Raw genomic sequence first — 15,995 nt, 5'->3', positions numbered from 1 at the left:
AACATCCCATCAAACAGCAACAGCTAACATACTGGTTGAGCCGACCGCCAACTGAGAACATTCGACATACTTGCTTAAGAGAGCGATTTGGAAGAATCCACCAACAAAGAGCAATACAGACCGCTACCATCGAAGGTGGTCGACCAAAAGAAAATACCAAAACTACCACCAATATATGTGCAGAATGTGCAAGAACGAAACACAAAGAACGAAACACACAATATTATAAATTTCGTCCAAAGGAAGAAAAAGGATTTAAGGTTATACTACGAAATATCATACTACATTATATCTGAGCTCGCTGAATACGGAAATATACAAAATATTTTAAAAATGGTAAAAAACAACCTCTTTCTATCTTTTCTGTGGAGCTTAAACCTAATGAAAATATCAAAGATATTAGGTGCGCAACTAAGTTCTCGCTTGTTGTCAATAGATGCCGCCAGCAGTGTGTGCTAGTCGATTCTCACATAACCTAAACGTCATAAAGCAAGCTTAGACATATCGTAAACAAACTGCTTCGACACATTAGTGATTTTGTTTTGGTGTCATATACTTTTGGTTTTGTGAAAATGTCTGATTTTGTGCCGAATAATCGTCATTTGCGGGAAATGTTGATTTTCCACTTTTATTCGAAAAAAACGGCGGCTGAAGCGCATCGAGAGCTACGAAAAATTTATGGAGATGCTGCTTTAAGTGAAACAACATGCCGAGATTTGTTCTGTCGCTTCAAAAGCGGTAACTTAGTTGCGCACCTAATCACTACATATTATAAAACAAAGTCGCTTTTTCTGTCCCTATGTCCCCTTGAATGCTTAAATCTTTAAAACTACGCAACGGATTTTGATGCGGTTTTTTTTTAAAGATAGATTTATTGAAGAGGAAGGTTTATATCAATATAATGTGAAGAAATATATAAAGGGGGCGTGGCAATCGGTCAAAATGTGGCAAAAAAACATAAATTTTTTGTTTTCACGGCCATAAATCATAAACGAATTTACCAAATAAAATGAAACTTTCTTGAAGTTTAATTTTGAAATATTTACTTTCGTCCTGCATCAAAAAAATAATTGATTTATTTGTTATTTAACCAAAATTGTTTAAACAAAAGCAGCTCTTTTTCCAAAAAAAGCTGTTTGTGTGTGTGTTCGCTGTCAACCGAATGAAGCAACAGGCGTTAAGCGATAATCTCACCACACCTCATTACACGAAAATTGATGCGTGACTGCTCATTAATAGTCTGGGACGAAGCTACCATGTCAAACAAGACGTCTGTGGAAGCACTGGATAGGACAATGCGCGATTTGCGCAACAAAAATTCCCCTATGGGTGGATGTACAATTCTGTTCTCAGGAGATTTCCGTCAAATACTACCAGTTGTGACTCGAGGAACACGTGCTGACGAATTAAATGCTTCGCTAAAAAGATCCCACCTTTGGTCGCATGTCAATAAATTAGAGCTTACAACTAATATGAGGGTTTTGTCATATTCACGTGAGAACAAGCTTTTTCCAGAGAAGCTGCTAAAAGTTGGCAATGGAGAATTAACACAAAGTGAGGGAAGGATTAACCTAGAAAACCTTTGTGTTTTGATAGACAACATCCAAGAGTTAGTCAACAATGTCTATCCTGACATTGATACCATAAGTTATAGGACTATATCTTGGTTTAAAGAAAGAGCTATTCTGTCACCAACTAACGAACAAGTCGATAAAGTAAATAACTTGATTATTTCAAAGATTGATGCGCCGACGAAAATATACTACTCGGTCGATACTGTTCTCGATTTGGAAGAAGCTGTTCATTTTCCTACAGAATTCCTAAATTCTTTGAACCCGTCTGAACTCCGTCCTCAAAAAATGGAGCTGAAAATAGGTTGTCCTGTTATTTTATTAAGAAACCTAAATCCACATAAATGCAATGGCACGCGTTTGCTGGTAAAATCACTGAAAACTTTCATAATAGAGTGCACATACTCACAGAATGTGGTACCGGAGAAGATGTATTGATTCCCCGAATCCCTCTGATGCCATCGGATCTACCATTCCAATTTAGACGCTTACAATTTCCGGTAAAGGCATCTTTTGCAATGACCATTAATAAATCTCAGGGTCAAACCTTCAACGTTGCAGGCTTAGATTTGAGCGTTGACTGTTTTTCACATGGCCAACTGTATGTCGCTCTTTCAAGAGTAACCTCTAGAGAAAACATGTTTGTATTGGCTAATGACAAGAAAGCTATGAACGTTGTATATAAAGACATTCTGTAATATATTAATTGTTGTAAAAATGAAATAAATACATATGTAAAAATGCAAAAAGTAAATATGTAAAAGTATAGGGTATGAATTTAGATATTCCAAAGATAGCAGGAAATCTTCATGCTGTAAAGAAAGGGGAATTGTGTTACTCCAACTTTAACGCGTGAGGGCTACGGGCAGTAATGAATAAGCCAAAATTACTGGATCGATTTTAATCATTTTTTCCGTGAGTGACATAGGGTATATATTTTATACCCGCGCAAAGCCGGGCGGGTTGCTAGTACCATATATAACTTGACGAGCTTACTTCACTGTAACATAAAATTTGAACCTCCGCATCAGAGAAGGACTTTGCCTCAGTGTATCAATTGCCAAAAATATGGGCATACAAAAAATTATTGCTCAAGAAGTCCAGTCTGCATTAAATGTGCAGGCCCGCACAAAACTGCGAATTATACTCTTACTATAATGTGCCCTATGTAAGGAGAAGCACGCCGCAAACTACAAAGGCTGCGTGGTCTACAAATCCCTAGGAGTGCAACGCTTCCCAGCTCTGCGGAAAAAGGAAATACCTGCTCCACAGACAAGCCCAAACTATCAAACAACAGAAGCGAACCCACGAGAAAAATCTCAGGGACTTATGTACAAGTAGTAACACAGACAACATATAACAAAGTAACAAATAAAATAAATACTATGCTCCAAATCGATGATATACAAGAATTGAAAACAATGATAAGCCAGCTAATGAATCAAATGTCGAACATGATGAACATCATAACACTTCTCGCCACCAAAATGGATGATCAAAGAAAAAACCTTGACAATTGCCTTATGGAATGCAAACGGACTCAGCCAACATATACTGAAAACTCAAAACTTCATCAGACAAAACAGCATTGACATACTAATGGTATCGGAAACATTTTTGTACCAATCATCCTGACAATAAAGCACACGGAAGCAGAGCTATTATATTAAGACAAAGTATTATATGTAACGAAATGGAGGAACTCAAAATGCACCATCTACAAGCAACGACAATTCAAATTAATGAGACTGATGGCTTATTGACGATTTCAGCTGCATAGTGTCCACCAAAATTTAATAACAAAATAAAGCATTATGTCGACTACCTAAAGACACTTGGAAACAAATTTATAACCAGAGGTGATTTCAACGCAAAGAACATGACATGGGGCTCAAGACTGACCAATATTAAAAGAAAAGGTCTACTTGACGCCATCAGAGAATTAAACTGCGAATTTATAAGCAGAGGGGAACCCACTTACTGGCCAACTTGTGTTATCAAGGACTTCTTCATAACAAAATCTATAAATTTAAAAATGCTGACAATTAAATCCTGCCTTGAAGTTTCGTCTGACCATTCACCAATAATACTGACAGCTCAGAAACGCCTACAACTAACACCTGGTCGGTTTATAGAAATAATGGAACAAAGCCTGGACAGGAAAAGCCCATTAAAAACTACCCTCGATAGTGAAACTGCAATAGTTTTTTTAATGTCACGACTATTATGTCACTAAGTCGATCCACACCAACTCTTCAACCTCAAACTACAAAATATAACATTCCTGACGCAGTAAACAACAAACTAAAACAAAAGAGTCAACTAAGAAAAAAATGGCAGACTACAAGGTTTACGGCTGACAAAAAACAACTTAACAAATTAACTAAAGAAATTAAAGAACTATTGAAACATGAAAAAGACAAAAAATTAAACAATTAATAGGACTATGAATAAGTTCGTGCGGTTTTTTTCGAAATTTGAAACTTTATTGACGTAAAATGGTTACAAATTTAATATTCAAAATATTGTCCATCGCTTACTACTACTTTTTCCCATCTTTCTGGCAATTCACGGATTCCCTTTGTGAAAAATTCGGTCGGTTTTGCCGCAATCCACGAATCGATCCATTTTTTGACTTCATCGTAATTACGGAAGTGCTGGTCAGCCAGGCCATGTTGCATCGATCGGAAGAGATAGTAATCGGATGGCGCAAGGTCTGGACTATACGGCGGGTGGGGTAGGACATCCCATTTGAGCGTTTCTAAGTATGTTTTGACCACTTGTGCAACATGTGGCCGAGCATTGTCATGTTGCAAAATAACTTTGTCGTGTCTATCGGCGTATTGCGGCCGTTTTTCTCGCAGTGCTCGGCTCAAACGCATCAATTGTCGTCGGTAGACATCCCCCGTAATCGTTTCATTCGGTTTCAGTAGCTCATAATACACAACACCCAGCTGGTCCCACCAGATACACAGCATAACCTTCAGGCCATGAATATTCTGCGCCGACGTCGATGTTGAAGCATGGCCAGGGTATCCATACGTTGCCCGACGTTTTGGATTGTCGTAATGGACCCACTTTTCATCGCCAGTCACAATTCGATGCAAAAAACCCTTTCTTTTGTGCCGTTGAAGCAGTTGTTCGCATGCCATAAAACGGCGTTCAACGTCTCTTGGCTTCAATTCATACGGCACCCAATGGCCTACCTTTCGGATCATTCCCATGGCTTTTAAACGTTTGGAAATGGTTGATTGATCAACTCCCAAAGTTTTTGCAACCTCTTCTTGCGTTTGAGCCAGATCTTGATCGAGCAATTCCTCCAATTCGGTATCCATGAACTTTGGCGGCGCACCCTCGCGGTCTTCGTCTTCCAAGCCAAAATCACCACTTTTAAAGCGTGCAAACCACTTCTGGCACGTTCGCTCAGATAGAGCATGCTCACCATAAACTTCCACCAAGATACGATGACTTTCGGCTGCTTTTTTCTTCATATTAAAATAATGAAGAAGAATTCCCCGCAAAAACACATTATTTGGCACGAAATTCGACATTTTCAAGTGTGGTAAAAATATTGTTGTTTACGTTTCAAATAAAAAACTTATACTGACGTTTGTGCCTTACGACAGTAGCTCGCCAATGAATGTTTGGAAATGTGGATCGATGGAATAATAATCAAGTTACGCCATCTGTTGTAAAACCGCACGAACTTATTCATAGTCCTTACCTTAAAAATATTGACGCAACAAAATCTACAAACAAAAATATGATCGGAGCTACAATACACCTCCTGCCAATAAGAACCATAAATGGACAGTGGGCCTGAACATCATCAGAAAAAGCAACTATTTTAGCTCAACATTTTAAAAATATATTTCAAAATGAAAATAATACCGACTTCGATTTGACCCATATAACGAGCAATACAATGCATACAACGAGCATCGAAAAAACCTAACTAATCAATTAATTTCGACTTTATAAAACAGCAAATCACATGGATATGACTTCATCTCGGGGAAAATTGTAAAGCATAGGCCTGACAATGCAATAAAATCCTTTTCGACAACTGTACTGTCTGCTAGGACCTAAGTCAAAGATCTCATTGCAAAAAACACTTTAATTTATAAATCGACAATTGCATCAATTTGGAAGTAGGGTATAGAAGGGGCACAACTTCTAAGTCCAATTTGACAATACTGCAACGTGCCCAGTAGATGATACTTAGGACAATAACAAATGCACCATTGTATATACCAAATGCTGACATTCACCGCGACTTAAACATCGACACTTTTGACGAGGTCACACAAACTGCGAACAGAAGGCACATAAGCAGATTTCTGACGCACACAAATCCGACGATGAGGAAGCTTCCTGCTGAAGAAAAATTCAAAAAGAAGAGACTTAAACGAAAAACACCAACTTATCTTTTGTAGTATAATAATAAGAATTATATTAATGTACTTATCTAAATTATCATAGTAAATATTTTAAAAATGAATTACAGTATCACTTATACATATTTTATTTATTTAATATTTTTTGGAAGCAATAAAAAAAAACACATGAGCGTGAGCTTCAACTTAACCTAGGCAGGAATTCGATCATTCGGGTATTTATTCCTTAATTATTATATGTACATATGTAAACATGATAGGCGATGCGTCGTGAGGTAGGTCATGGTTGCTTCAGTACATGCATATGTGTGCAACACTATATTTGTTAAAGATACGATTGAACTTATTTGTCCCATATATGCTAATACGTGTCCTTTAATTTTTCTTTTATTTATTTTAAATTTCAATGTTTTATGTTATCTAGAAAATGCATACATATATTATTCCCTATAATAAAACTAGCAAACCCGGCCTGCTTCGATGGGCACACTAAAATAGAATAGATATGGTTTAGAACAGAAAAGATATGGTTTTCATATTATTTATTTCTTTATTCTTTATTCAAGCGCTTTGGCATAAACAATATTTTTTGTTTTTCTATTTGTTTTTGAGTAAATATATAATGTTGTTGGCTTCCCAACACGTGAACAGCCAACGTATAGTTGACCATGGGTGAATACTGGTTCTTCTAAATTCATCTAGCATATTTCTAAAGTTTGCCCTTCTGATTTATTGATAGTTAAAAGATAAACAGATGGGCAGTTGCAAACGCTTGAATTCAAATGGCAATTCCGGTGGAATCATTGGAATTCTTGGTATTAGACCGTCTTCATTCTTGAATTTGCCAATTAAAATAGTTGCTTGGATATCATTATTCATCAATCGTTTGACTACTTCATTTTGTTCTTGACGTTCTTCTGATGTCGCGTTATTCCGGGCATTTCTCATGCGCCTATTATTATTTGTCGAGCGACCAATATGATTACGTGATTGTCTTGGCATTTGTACTGTAATAAACATGATTGTACTTATGGTATTCTGAGATTTTAAAACATGTTTTTTTCAATTTTGTGTATTATAATTTCGATGCATATGTGTTTAAAAGCCCAAGTCCACATGGTCAGGATTATTTTATTTTGTTGTGATTTTCTTAAATCATCTCTTTTCTTGTGAAAATTGTTGACAATTTGCATGATAAGACTATTAATTTTGTCATCAAAGTTACGCATTTTTCGTGCTCTTCTTTTGCATTCTTTAACAATTTCTTTTGTTTTTTTTCATTTTTTTTTACCATTTTTTTCACTCAGGGTGTATCGTAGCTTATCGCATATGAACCGAAAAAATAAATCCACAAAACATAATTTCATTTGAACATTTGGATTTCACATTAAATTCTCAAATTTCGTAAAAATTATTCACTGATCCAAAATCCACTCCAAAAAAATTCACAAAAAATGTTTACACTTTGCACTTACGTCTTCTCCTTATGGCGTCCAAATCAGAAAGAAATAGTGACACATTGTAACTCACACTGTCAATTTGACAGTTCAGTTCCGCCCCAAGCGTTAAAAAAGTAAACGACATTATGGCTGGTTCAAAAGAACGCTGTACGCGTTGCCGGTGTTCCGAATTACAACCAAACTTTACGAAACCCATTTTCAATACTTACTTAACAATGTGTGTAAGTTTGGTTTAATTCAGTGCAAAGACACGGCGGGTCAACGTTTTGGCATATATTTCGAGACCCTAGTCATCAATAGGTATGAAAATTACTCCGTATTAAAGCACTTATCAACAGCTTTCATTTGATACCCATAGGCGGCCGCCGTAGCCGAATGGGTTGGTGCGTGATTACCATTCGGAATTCACAGAGAGGTCGTTGGTTCGAATCTCGGTGAAAGCAAAATTAATAAAAACATTTTTCTAATAGCGGTCGCCCCTCGGCAGGCAATGGCAAACCTCCGAGTGTATTTCTGCCATGAAAAAGCTCCTCATAAAAATATCTGCCGTTCGGAATCGGCTTGAAACTGTAGGTCCCTCCATTTGTGGAACAACATCAAGACGCACACCACAAATAGGAGGAGGAGCTCGGCCAAACACCTAACAGAAGTGTACGCGCCAATTATTTTTTTTTTTTTTATTGTACATACACAACCAAAGGTTACCCGGGTTCACATTTTGACCTATATCTCGAGACCCCAGTCACGGAGCGGCATGAAAAATACTCTGAACTGAAGCATTCACCAACAGCTTCCATTTGATATCCATATTGTACAAACACATCCTAGGGTTACCCGGGTTCACGTTTTGGCCTATATCTGGAGACCCTAGACACGGAACGGTATGAAAAATACTCCATACTATAGAAATCATCAACAGCTTCCATTTGCTACCCATATTGTACAAACACATCCTAGGGTTACCCGGGTCCACGTTTTGGCCTATTTCTCGAGACCCTGGTATCCGATTCTCAAAATTTCAAAACACAAACCTTCTCCAATGTGTCTCTTCAATGTGGCAAAGTTAGGTTAAAATCGGTTGAGCCATTCCCCGTAAATATCATCACAACGCGAAAAACGGCTGAATTTTTATATATAACTAGCGGACCCTATGCCTGCTTCGCTAGGCATATCAAAATTAGAAATGAATAATGAACACTCGATTTAAATTCACTCTGTGTGTATTTATTCTTTTTTTACAATATAAAATTAATGTTAATTTTAAACTTAATCTAACGCAAAGCCTTTTCGTAAACTACATTTTTTGTTTTGCCCTGAGTTGTGGTATAAATAAACAGAACTGATGGCTTTCCTACACGTGAACATGATACATATAATTGTCCGTGGATGAAGCATGGATATTCTAAGTCAATTCCGCATAATTCTAGCGATTGTCCTTGTGCTTTGTTTATTGTCATTGCAAATGCAAGACGTATTGGAAATTGCTATCTTTTGAAGTCAAAAGTCAATACGTCTTCACCTTTGAATTTTCCTTTTAAAATTGTTGCTTCAATAAGATTATTCATGACCTTTTTGACTGCTAATCTTGTTCCGTTACCCAATCGTGGCTGATTTAAATTTCTAAGTAACATAATTGGTGCACCAACTTTCAATTGTAAGCGATGAGCCGGCAGTCCAGGTAAATCCAAGGAATTTAAAAATTCTGTTGGATAATTTACAGCGACATCTTGATTTATAACTGTATCAATTGATTTAAATGTTACAATCTCACCGGGCACATCATTTAAAATATTCGCATTCAATTGACCAACATCCTTATTTTTCGCAGCCAGTATTGCTCTTTCAGCAGATTTTGATAATTTGTCCATTTCCTATCTTCAGAAGTTGTCTTGAAAATTCGTCAGCCGATGCATAGTTTTGCAAATAAACTCGCAGATTTGTTTTCAAAGTCAAAGTTTTTACGTGCCTCCATAATGGGTGAATTCCCTTCGCGATGGCAGACACCTTGCCGTGGTGCGGAGGCTTAGTCGAATCACTTACCAGACCTTACCAATGGATGATAGTGTTGTCACTTAAATACATCCCAGTATTGAGCGAATGCACTTCATTCCCTTGGTTCGGGCTGCTTTTTGAACGATGACCAAGCTCTGCCCTGGGTCGGAACAAGGTGTTATACGACCCGTGCCGAGGTTCAGCCTGGCTGGGGACCCAGACCAAAAATAGCTCAGTCTTGAACGGAGTCCTCCGGATACCTGGCGACCTCCGGTTCTATCTAGCCTTACCTGTGCACACGGACCTCTGTACAGGCGGACCTCCCTTGTCCGACACTCGTGGGACCAAAATGAACATGTCAAACAAAAAAAATAACATTTTTTACAAGGAGGTCGGTCCTCCCAAAAAACCAACAAAGGTGGCTTCGACTACTGCTACAGCTGAGAGCAAGGTAGTGGTCAGACCGCCGCTATTAGGAGCTAGCTGGCTAAACATGTCCGTCCCTCCAAACAAAACTATTATGAAAAGAAGGCGGCCAGCAGGGTCATATTTAGACTAGGGGAGGTAGCAACAGACCAGCTAACCGAAGACCAGGCTAAATCGCTAGAGTGGGCAAAGGGAGTAATATCCGACTTGGGAAAACCGGCGGGTGCTACTCCCAAAAGACAACGGCCTGCACAGCAGACAATGGAAAGGGCCGCCAAAAGACAGAAGGCAGGTGGCCAAAAATATCCAACCTTTAGTGAGGTGGTAAAAGGCGGCGGTGAGATACTGGCCGTCATCGACAAAGGAGAGGAGAAAGGAGTGATTCCTAAGGAAAATTGGAGGTGGATTGAGGAGGCTATCGCCGAAGTGTACCTTCAGATCCTAGAGGAACACCCCGGACCCCCTCCCCTTTGTCATGACGCAGGCTGGTATCAAGGTAGAGCAAAACTCATCGCCTGCGAAGACACTAGGTCAGCCACGCTCTACAGGTTGGCCGTAAACAAGATAGGAGAGGTTTGGCCGGGTGCCAAACTCGATGCGGTCAGCAAGGATGAAATTCCAAGCAGGTCTCGAGCTCGAGTTTGGATTCCGGCCAAGCCGGCAGAGCCAAACAAAATTGAAGAAATTTTCAAGTCCTGCAACAGAGACCTGCCAACATATAATTGGAAGGTAGGGAGAATAGAGGAGCCAGTAGAAGGTAGGTGACAGGTGATGCTCATCCTCAATGGAGAATCGCTCGGCCCACTGGCGCAGAAAAACAATGTCGTGAGGTTCGGGTTCGTTTACGCAACCATTCGAATCTATCGCAGCGACGAGCCAGCTTTGAACTCAGATGAGGAGAGTGACAAAGCCAGCTTGCGGAGCGATACTGCAGAAGGGTTGGCTAACAGCCAATGCTCAACCGACTCGGAGAGGCTGACCGGTGTGGGGCCGCTTTTTAACGAAGATGATCTCCTCGCTGACATTGAGGGTGGGGAGATCTCGGAGGAGGACGTCGAGGTCACGATGGTGGAGATGAAACGGACAGATTCTCATGAAGCTGATCCAAATTAATCTCCACCACTCCAAACTTGCGTCCGCGCATCTCTCCGTCCGCTTGGCTGCCGGTGGACTTGACATAGCCCTCATTCAAGAACCGTGGATATACGGCAATAAAATCTGCGGCCTCGGAGTGAAGGGATTTAAAATGATTGCCGTACAACACAGAGGTAAGATTCGTAGCTGCATCCTCGCTAAAAATAATATAAATATCTTCTTGCTCCCACAGCTTAGTAGCGGCGACATGGTGGCGGCAAGCATCGAGCTCGGGAAAACCGGTTTTTGGCTAGCCTCCGCCTACATGGCCTATGACAGAGAAGCTCCGCCGGACGAAGTCCGTACTCTGGTGCAAGAGGCAGCCCGGAAGAACAAACATTTGGTTGTCTCCTGCGACGCAAATGCTCACAATATCCTGTGGGGGAGCAGCGACACTAACTCTAGAGGTGAGTCACTACTGTACTTTATCTTAGAAAATAAAATTAGTGTTTTGAATTTAGGCTCAGAGCCGACTTTTGTCACTATGAACAGAGAGGAAGTTTTGGACATCACCCTGGCTTCCGACATGTTCTCTAATCACATTAAAAGATGGCGAGTTTCAAACGAAAATTCGTTCTCAGACCATCGGTATATTGAATTCGAAATCGACACTAGGTCTCCCCAAGTTAGCCAGTTCAGGAATATACGGAAAACTGACTGGGGAGTTTACAATAAAAAATTAAGAGCTTTACTGCCAAAGAAAGCCCCCAAAAACCCCACTACTCGTGGGGAGTTGGATAAACTGGTTAATCAGGTAACTAAAGCAATGAATAGCTCGTTAGCAGCCAGCTGTCCGGTTGTCCGACCCAGAGGGAAGTCTAAACCACCCTGGTGGTCCAAGCAGCTAACCTCACTACGACAATCCCACAGAAAACTATTTAATCTGGCCAAGGCCACGAGAAGGTCAGAGGACTGGCAAGCCTATAAGGCTGAATTGAAAAACTACAAAAAAGCAGTTAGAACTGCGCAGCGTGAATCATGGCAAAATTATTGCAAAGAAATTGAGGAGACTTCAGAAGCGGCCAGATTAAGAAAAATTCTCTCAAAGACGCCATGCAACCTAGGCTACCTACAAGGTCAAGGGAATACATGGACTACGTCAAGTGAGGAATCGTTAGGTCTTCTCCTAGACACACACTTTCCAGGTAACACGCCGGTGGAACAAAACCATTCCGCCAATAATGAAAGGCAATCCGACCTAGGAAATCTCTTAGTTACACACTCAAGAATCGAATGGGCTATTAATACTTTTGGTCCTTATAAATCGCCAGGAATGGGCGGTATCTACCCCGCTGAACTGCAGCAATCACGGGGCATTGTACTACCGTTTATCAAAATTGTCATTAGAAGTTGTCTTAACATGGACTACATTCCGCTAGGATGGAGGGAGGCAAAAGTCTCCTTCATACCCAAGGCAGGTAGGTCCTCACACACTAACCCTAAAGACTTCAGACCCATTAGTCTAACGTCTTTTCTTCTCAAGATCCTGGAGAGAATAATAGATGAATACATACGGGGTGTCGTGCCTTTAAATAGGCTCTCTTCGGCGCAACATGCCTATACTAAAGGGAAGTCCACAGAAACCGCCTTACACTCACTCGTCGGATTGGTGGAAAAAAGCTTATCAGACAAAGAGTTTGCATTGGTTGCTTTCGTAGACATAGAAGGCGCCTTCAACAATATAAATGCAAACGCTATAGTAGATTCATTGGAAGATTTTGGAGTTGAACCACATGTCGTAGCCCTGATAGAAGATATACTCATCAAAAGAAAGGTAACGGCTAAATTAGGAAGCACTACTCTAAGCAGACAGGTCTGCAGAGGCACACCGCAAGGTGGAGTCCTCTCCCCTCTTCTTTGGATTTTGGCAGTAAACTCCCTGTTACTGACCCTGGAAAGAGGGGGTTGCCACGTCACAGCTTACGCAGATGACGTAGCAATCGCCGTTAAAGGCAAATATCCTAATACCCTTATGGATATTCTGCGCTCTAACATGGCCACGCCTAGAAGCTGGACTGAGAGCAGGGGACTCGATATAAACCCCTCAAAAACTCAAACAATTCTCTTTACAAAGAAACATAGGCTCCCTATAACCTCCCCGCTAATTTTTAAGGGTGTGGAGATTCCTTTGAAAGAGGATGTCAAGTACCTAGGACTCATATTAGACAGGAAACTCACGTGGAAATCTAATATTGAGGAAAGAGTAAAGAAGGCCAACGTTGCATTATACACTTGCAAAAAAGCGGTCGGTATCAAATGGGGACTAACACCCCGTATTACGCACTGGCTCTATACTTCGGTAGTTAGGCCAATCTTAATGTACGGAATACTTGTATGGTGGCCATCTGCTCAAAAGGCGACTTACGCTAAAATCATGAGTAAGGTCCAAAGAACAGCTTTTTTATGCATCTCTGGCGCTCTAAGGACTACTCCAAAGAAAGCGCTGGAAGTGCTAATCAACTTACCTGCCCTAAATCTGGTAGGAAAACACGTGGCCGCCGCCTCGGCGCTCAGACTAAAAAGTATGGCGCTATGGAAAGACCGGTGCTTTGGCCACGCTTCCATTTTGCACTCTCTGAATAGGCATAAACAAGAAATATACTACTCTATCCCTAGACTCACCTTCGAAAGGCTCTTCAAGACGAGTATACCGTCAAGAAGGGAGTGGCATACAACAAGGCCATGGAGAAGGGGAGAATTAAACTTTTATACAGATGGCTCCAAGCTGGACGATAAGGTTGGCTACGGAGTTTTCTCGAAGGAATTAGGACTGGAACTATCCGTTCGACTACCAGACTACTGCAGCGTCTATCAGGCAGAGGTACTAGCTATAAAAGAAGTGGCTACATACCTAAATACGCACGCCGTAACAAAAACGACTATAAATATATTCTCGGATAGCCAGGCGGCCATCAAATCAATGAATGCGGCTTTACTAAGATCGAAGGTTGCACAGGAATGCCGGGCAGCTCTAAATGATATTAGTGACGTATTCAAGGTCAGCCTTATTTGGGTTCCGGGACATAGAGATATTGAGGGAAACTGTAAAGCAGATGAGCTAGCCAGAAAGGGTACCGCTCTCCAACTGCTGAGTGATAAAGGTGCCATTGGAATACCCATGGCCACGAGTAAACTAATAATAAAAAACCACTTTATCCAAGAGGCCAATAGGTCATGGAGAAATGAAGATACGTGTCTAACAGCTAGGCTACTATGGCCGCAAATAAACAAGAAAAGAACAAAGGAACTGCTTAGTCTCTCAAGAGACAATATCTCGAAGGTCGTGGCTTGTTTAACCGGTCATTGGCTATTTGGCAGGCATTCCTCGAGACTAGGAGTTTTCTCCCATGAATATTGCAGAAGCTGCAGAGATGAGGAAGAGGAAGAAACAGTTGAGCACTTCCTTTGCAATTGTCCAGCCCTAGCTAAAATCAGAGCAGGTTGTCTAGGTAAATACTTTTTTAATTCTCTTACAGAACTGTCTGGCGTGGGGTTGGCATCAATACTACGCTTCATAAGAGCCACGAAATGGTTCCACGAAGGAAGATAAATGAGGTTCCCGTGTAGCACAGTGGTATCACAACGGACCTGTAAGGTCTAAGTGAGTTGGTCGTGCAGACCGACTACCACCATAACCTAACCTAACCTAATGGGTGAATTCACGTTTTTCAGAAAGTTGGCAACAGAAGAAAATTGAAGAAAGTACATATTTTGCTCATATTTGCTATTTTAGTTGTTAAATGAAAATGTGTTTCAGGTACTTTTTAATGTTGCAACTACTCTTTGGCTTTGAAACTGCTTACACTCACAAAATAATCCAACTCTTTTAAACACACATACAAATATAATTATTTATTTTGGTTTTTCCACTCGTCAAAGCAGCACATAAGGTTGCATATTTTAATTATTACCTAATACAAACTTGTTCTCTTTTAAAAATGATAATATTACTATGTGAAATCAAGTAAATATGCATTTTTGTATTATATCCTGAGCATTTGTCTTCAGCGCTATACCAATGCTCGAACACTTGGAGCATGAAATTTACAGAAGTATTATAACAGAAATCCCTGAGAGCGCTTTTTTAGTTATACCTGCTTTTAGGCATTTATCTCGTAAACGTACGTTTGCCCATATAAAATTGTCTACCTAAAAGCATGAAAAAAGTGTTAGCATAACTTTTTCGAGTATATATACATACAGGAGGATTTATTTTTTACATTTTGCCCGTTGGCTTTCGCGTTTTCTTCTCTTGGTTTTAGACTTTCACCACAAAAAAATTACGCAAACCCATGAACAAAGTTATACTAATAGAAACCTGATCTTAATACTCGAGTTACCATCAAATTAACACATTTTATTTTTTAAAAGAACATTTATGACGACTGTCGATCCATAGTGATGGATTTCAAAAAATGTATGGATTCGACCGCTGAATAATTTCGTATATTTTAAATCCATCTAAACTTTTACATTTGCGCATTTATATATACCTATGTATTTAACATTTAATTTAAGTAAACGTTTCAATATTTGTCCAAAAACTTTGAACTTCGAAAAATACAGGCTTATGGTTATTAATGGAATCAAATATATTTAACGAATTTTTATTTTATCTAAATCATAAAACGTTCAAATGAAGCTCAAAATATTTTTCCAGCTTAAAAAAAAGCAATGTGCTTTGATGCCGTGTCACGCATGCATAAAAAGGAAAGAAAAGAGAGGACAACTATTGCGTTACGAATAATACAGTCGCATACGTCACTCAACATCGAAACAATGTTATTCATGCCTGTGTATATTCTATTCATTTGCGTGTATTCTCATTCCGTATACGTAATGTCCGTATAAGGGAAACACGCAAATATATTTTTCACACTAACACAACGCACGCGTACTTTTACCGATTTCTTTAAAACTTCACATAAACCATCTATGGACCAATACCAATGATCTGAGAAACTTTGATTGAAATCGGTGAATGCGTTTAGGCGTGAATCGGCGACTAACGAACA

The sequence above is a fragment of the Anastrepha ludens genome, chromosome X (assembly GCF_028408465.1).
Source record: "Anastrepha ludens isolate Willacy chromosome X, idAnaLude1.1, whole genome shotgun sequence".
In the NCBI taxonomy this organism is placed as follows: Eukaryota; Metazoa; Arthropoda; class Insecta; order Diptera; family Tephritidae; genus Anastrepha; species Anastrepha ludens.
Note: the sequence above shows the minus strand (reverse complement) of the source record.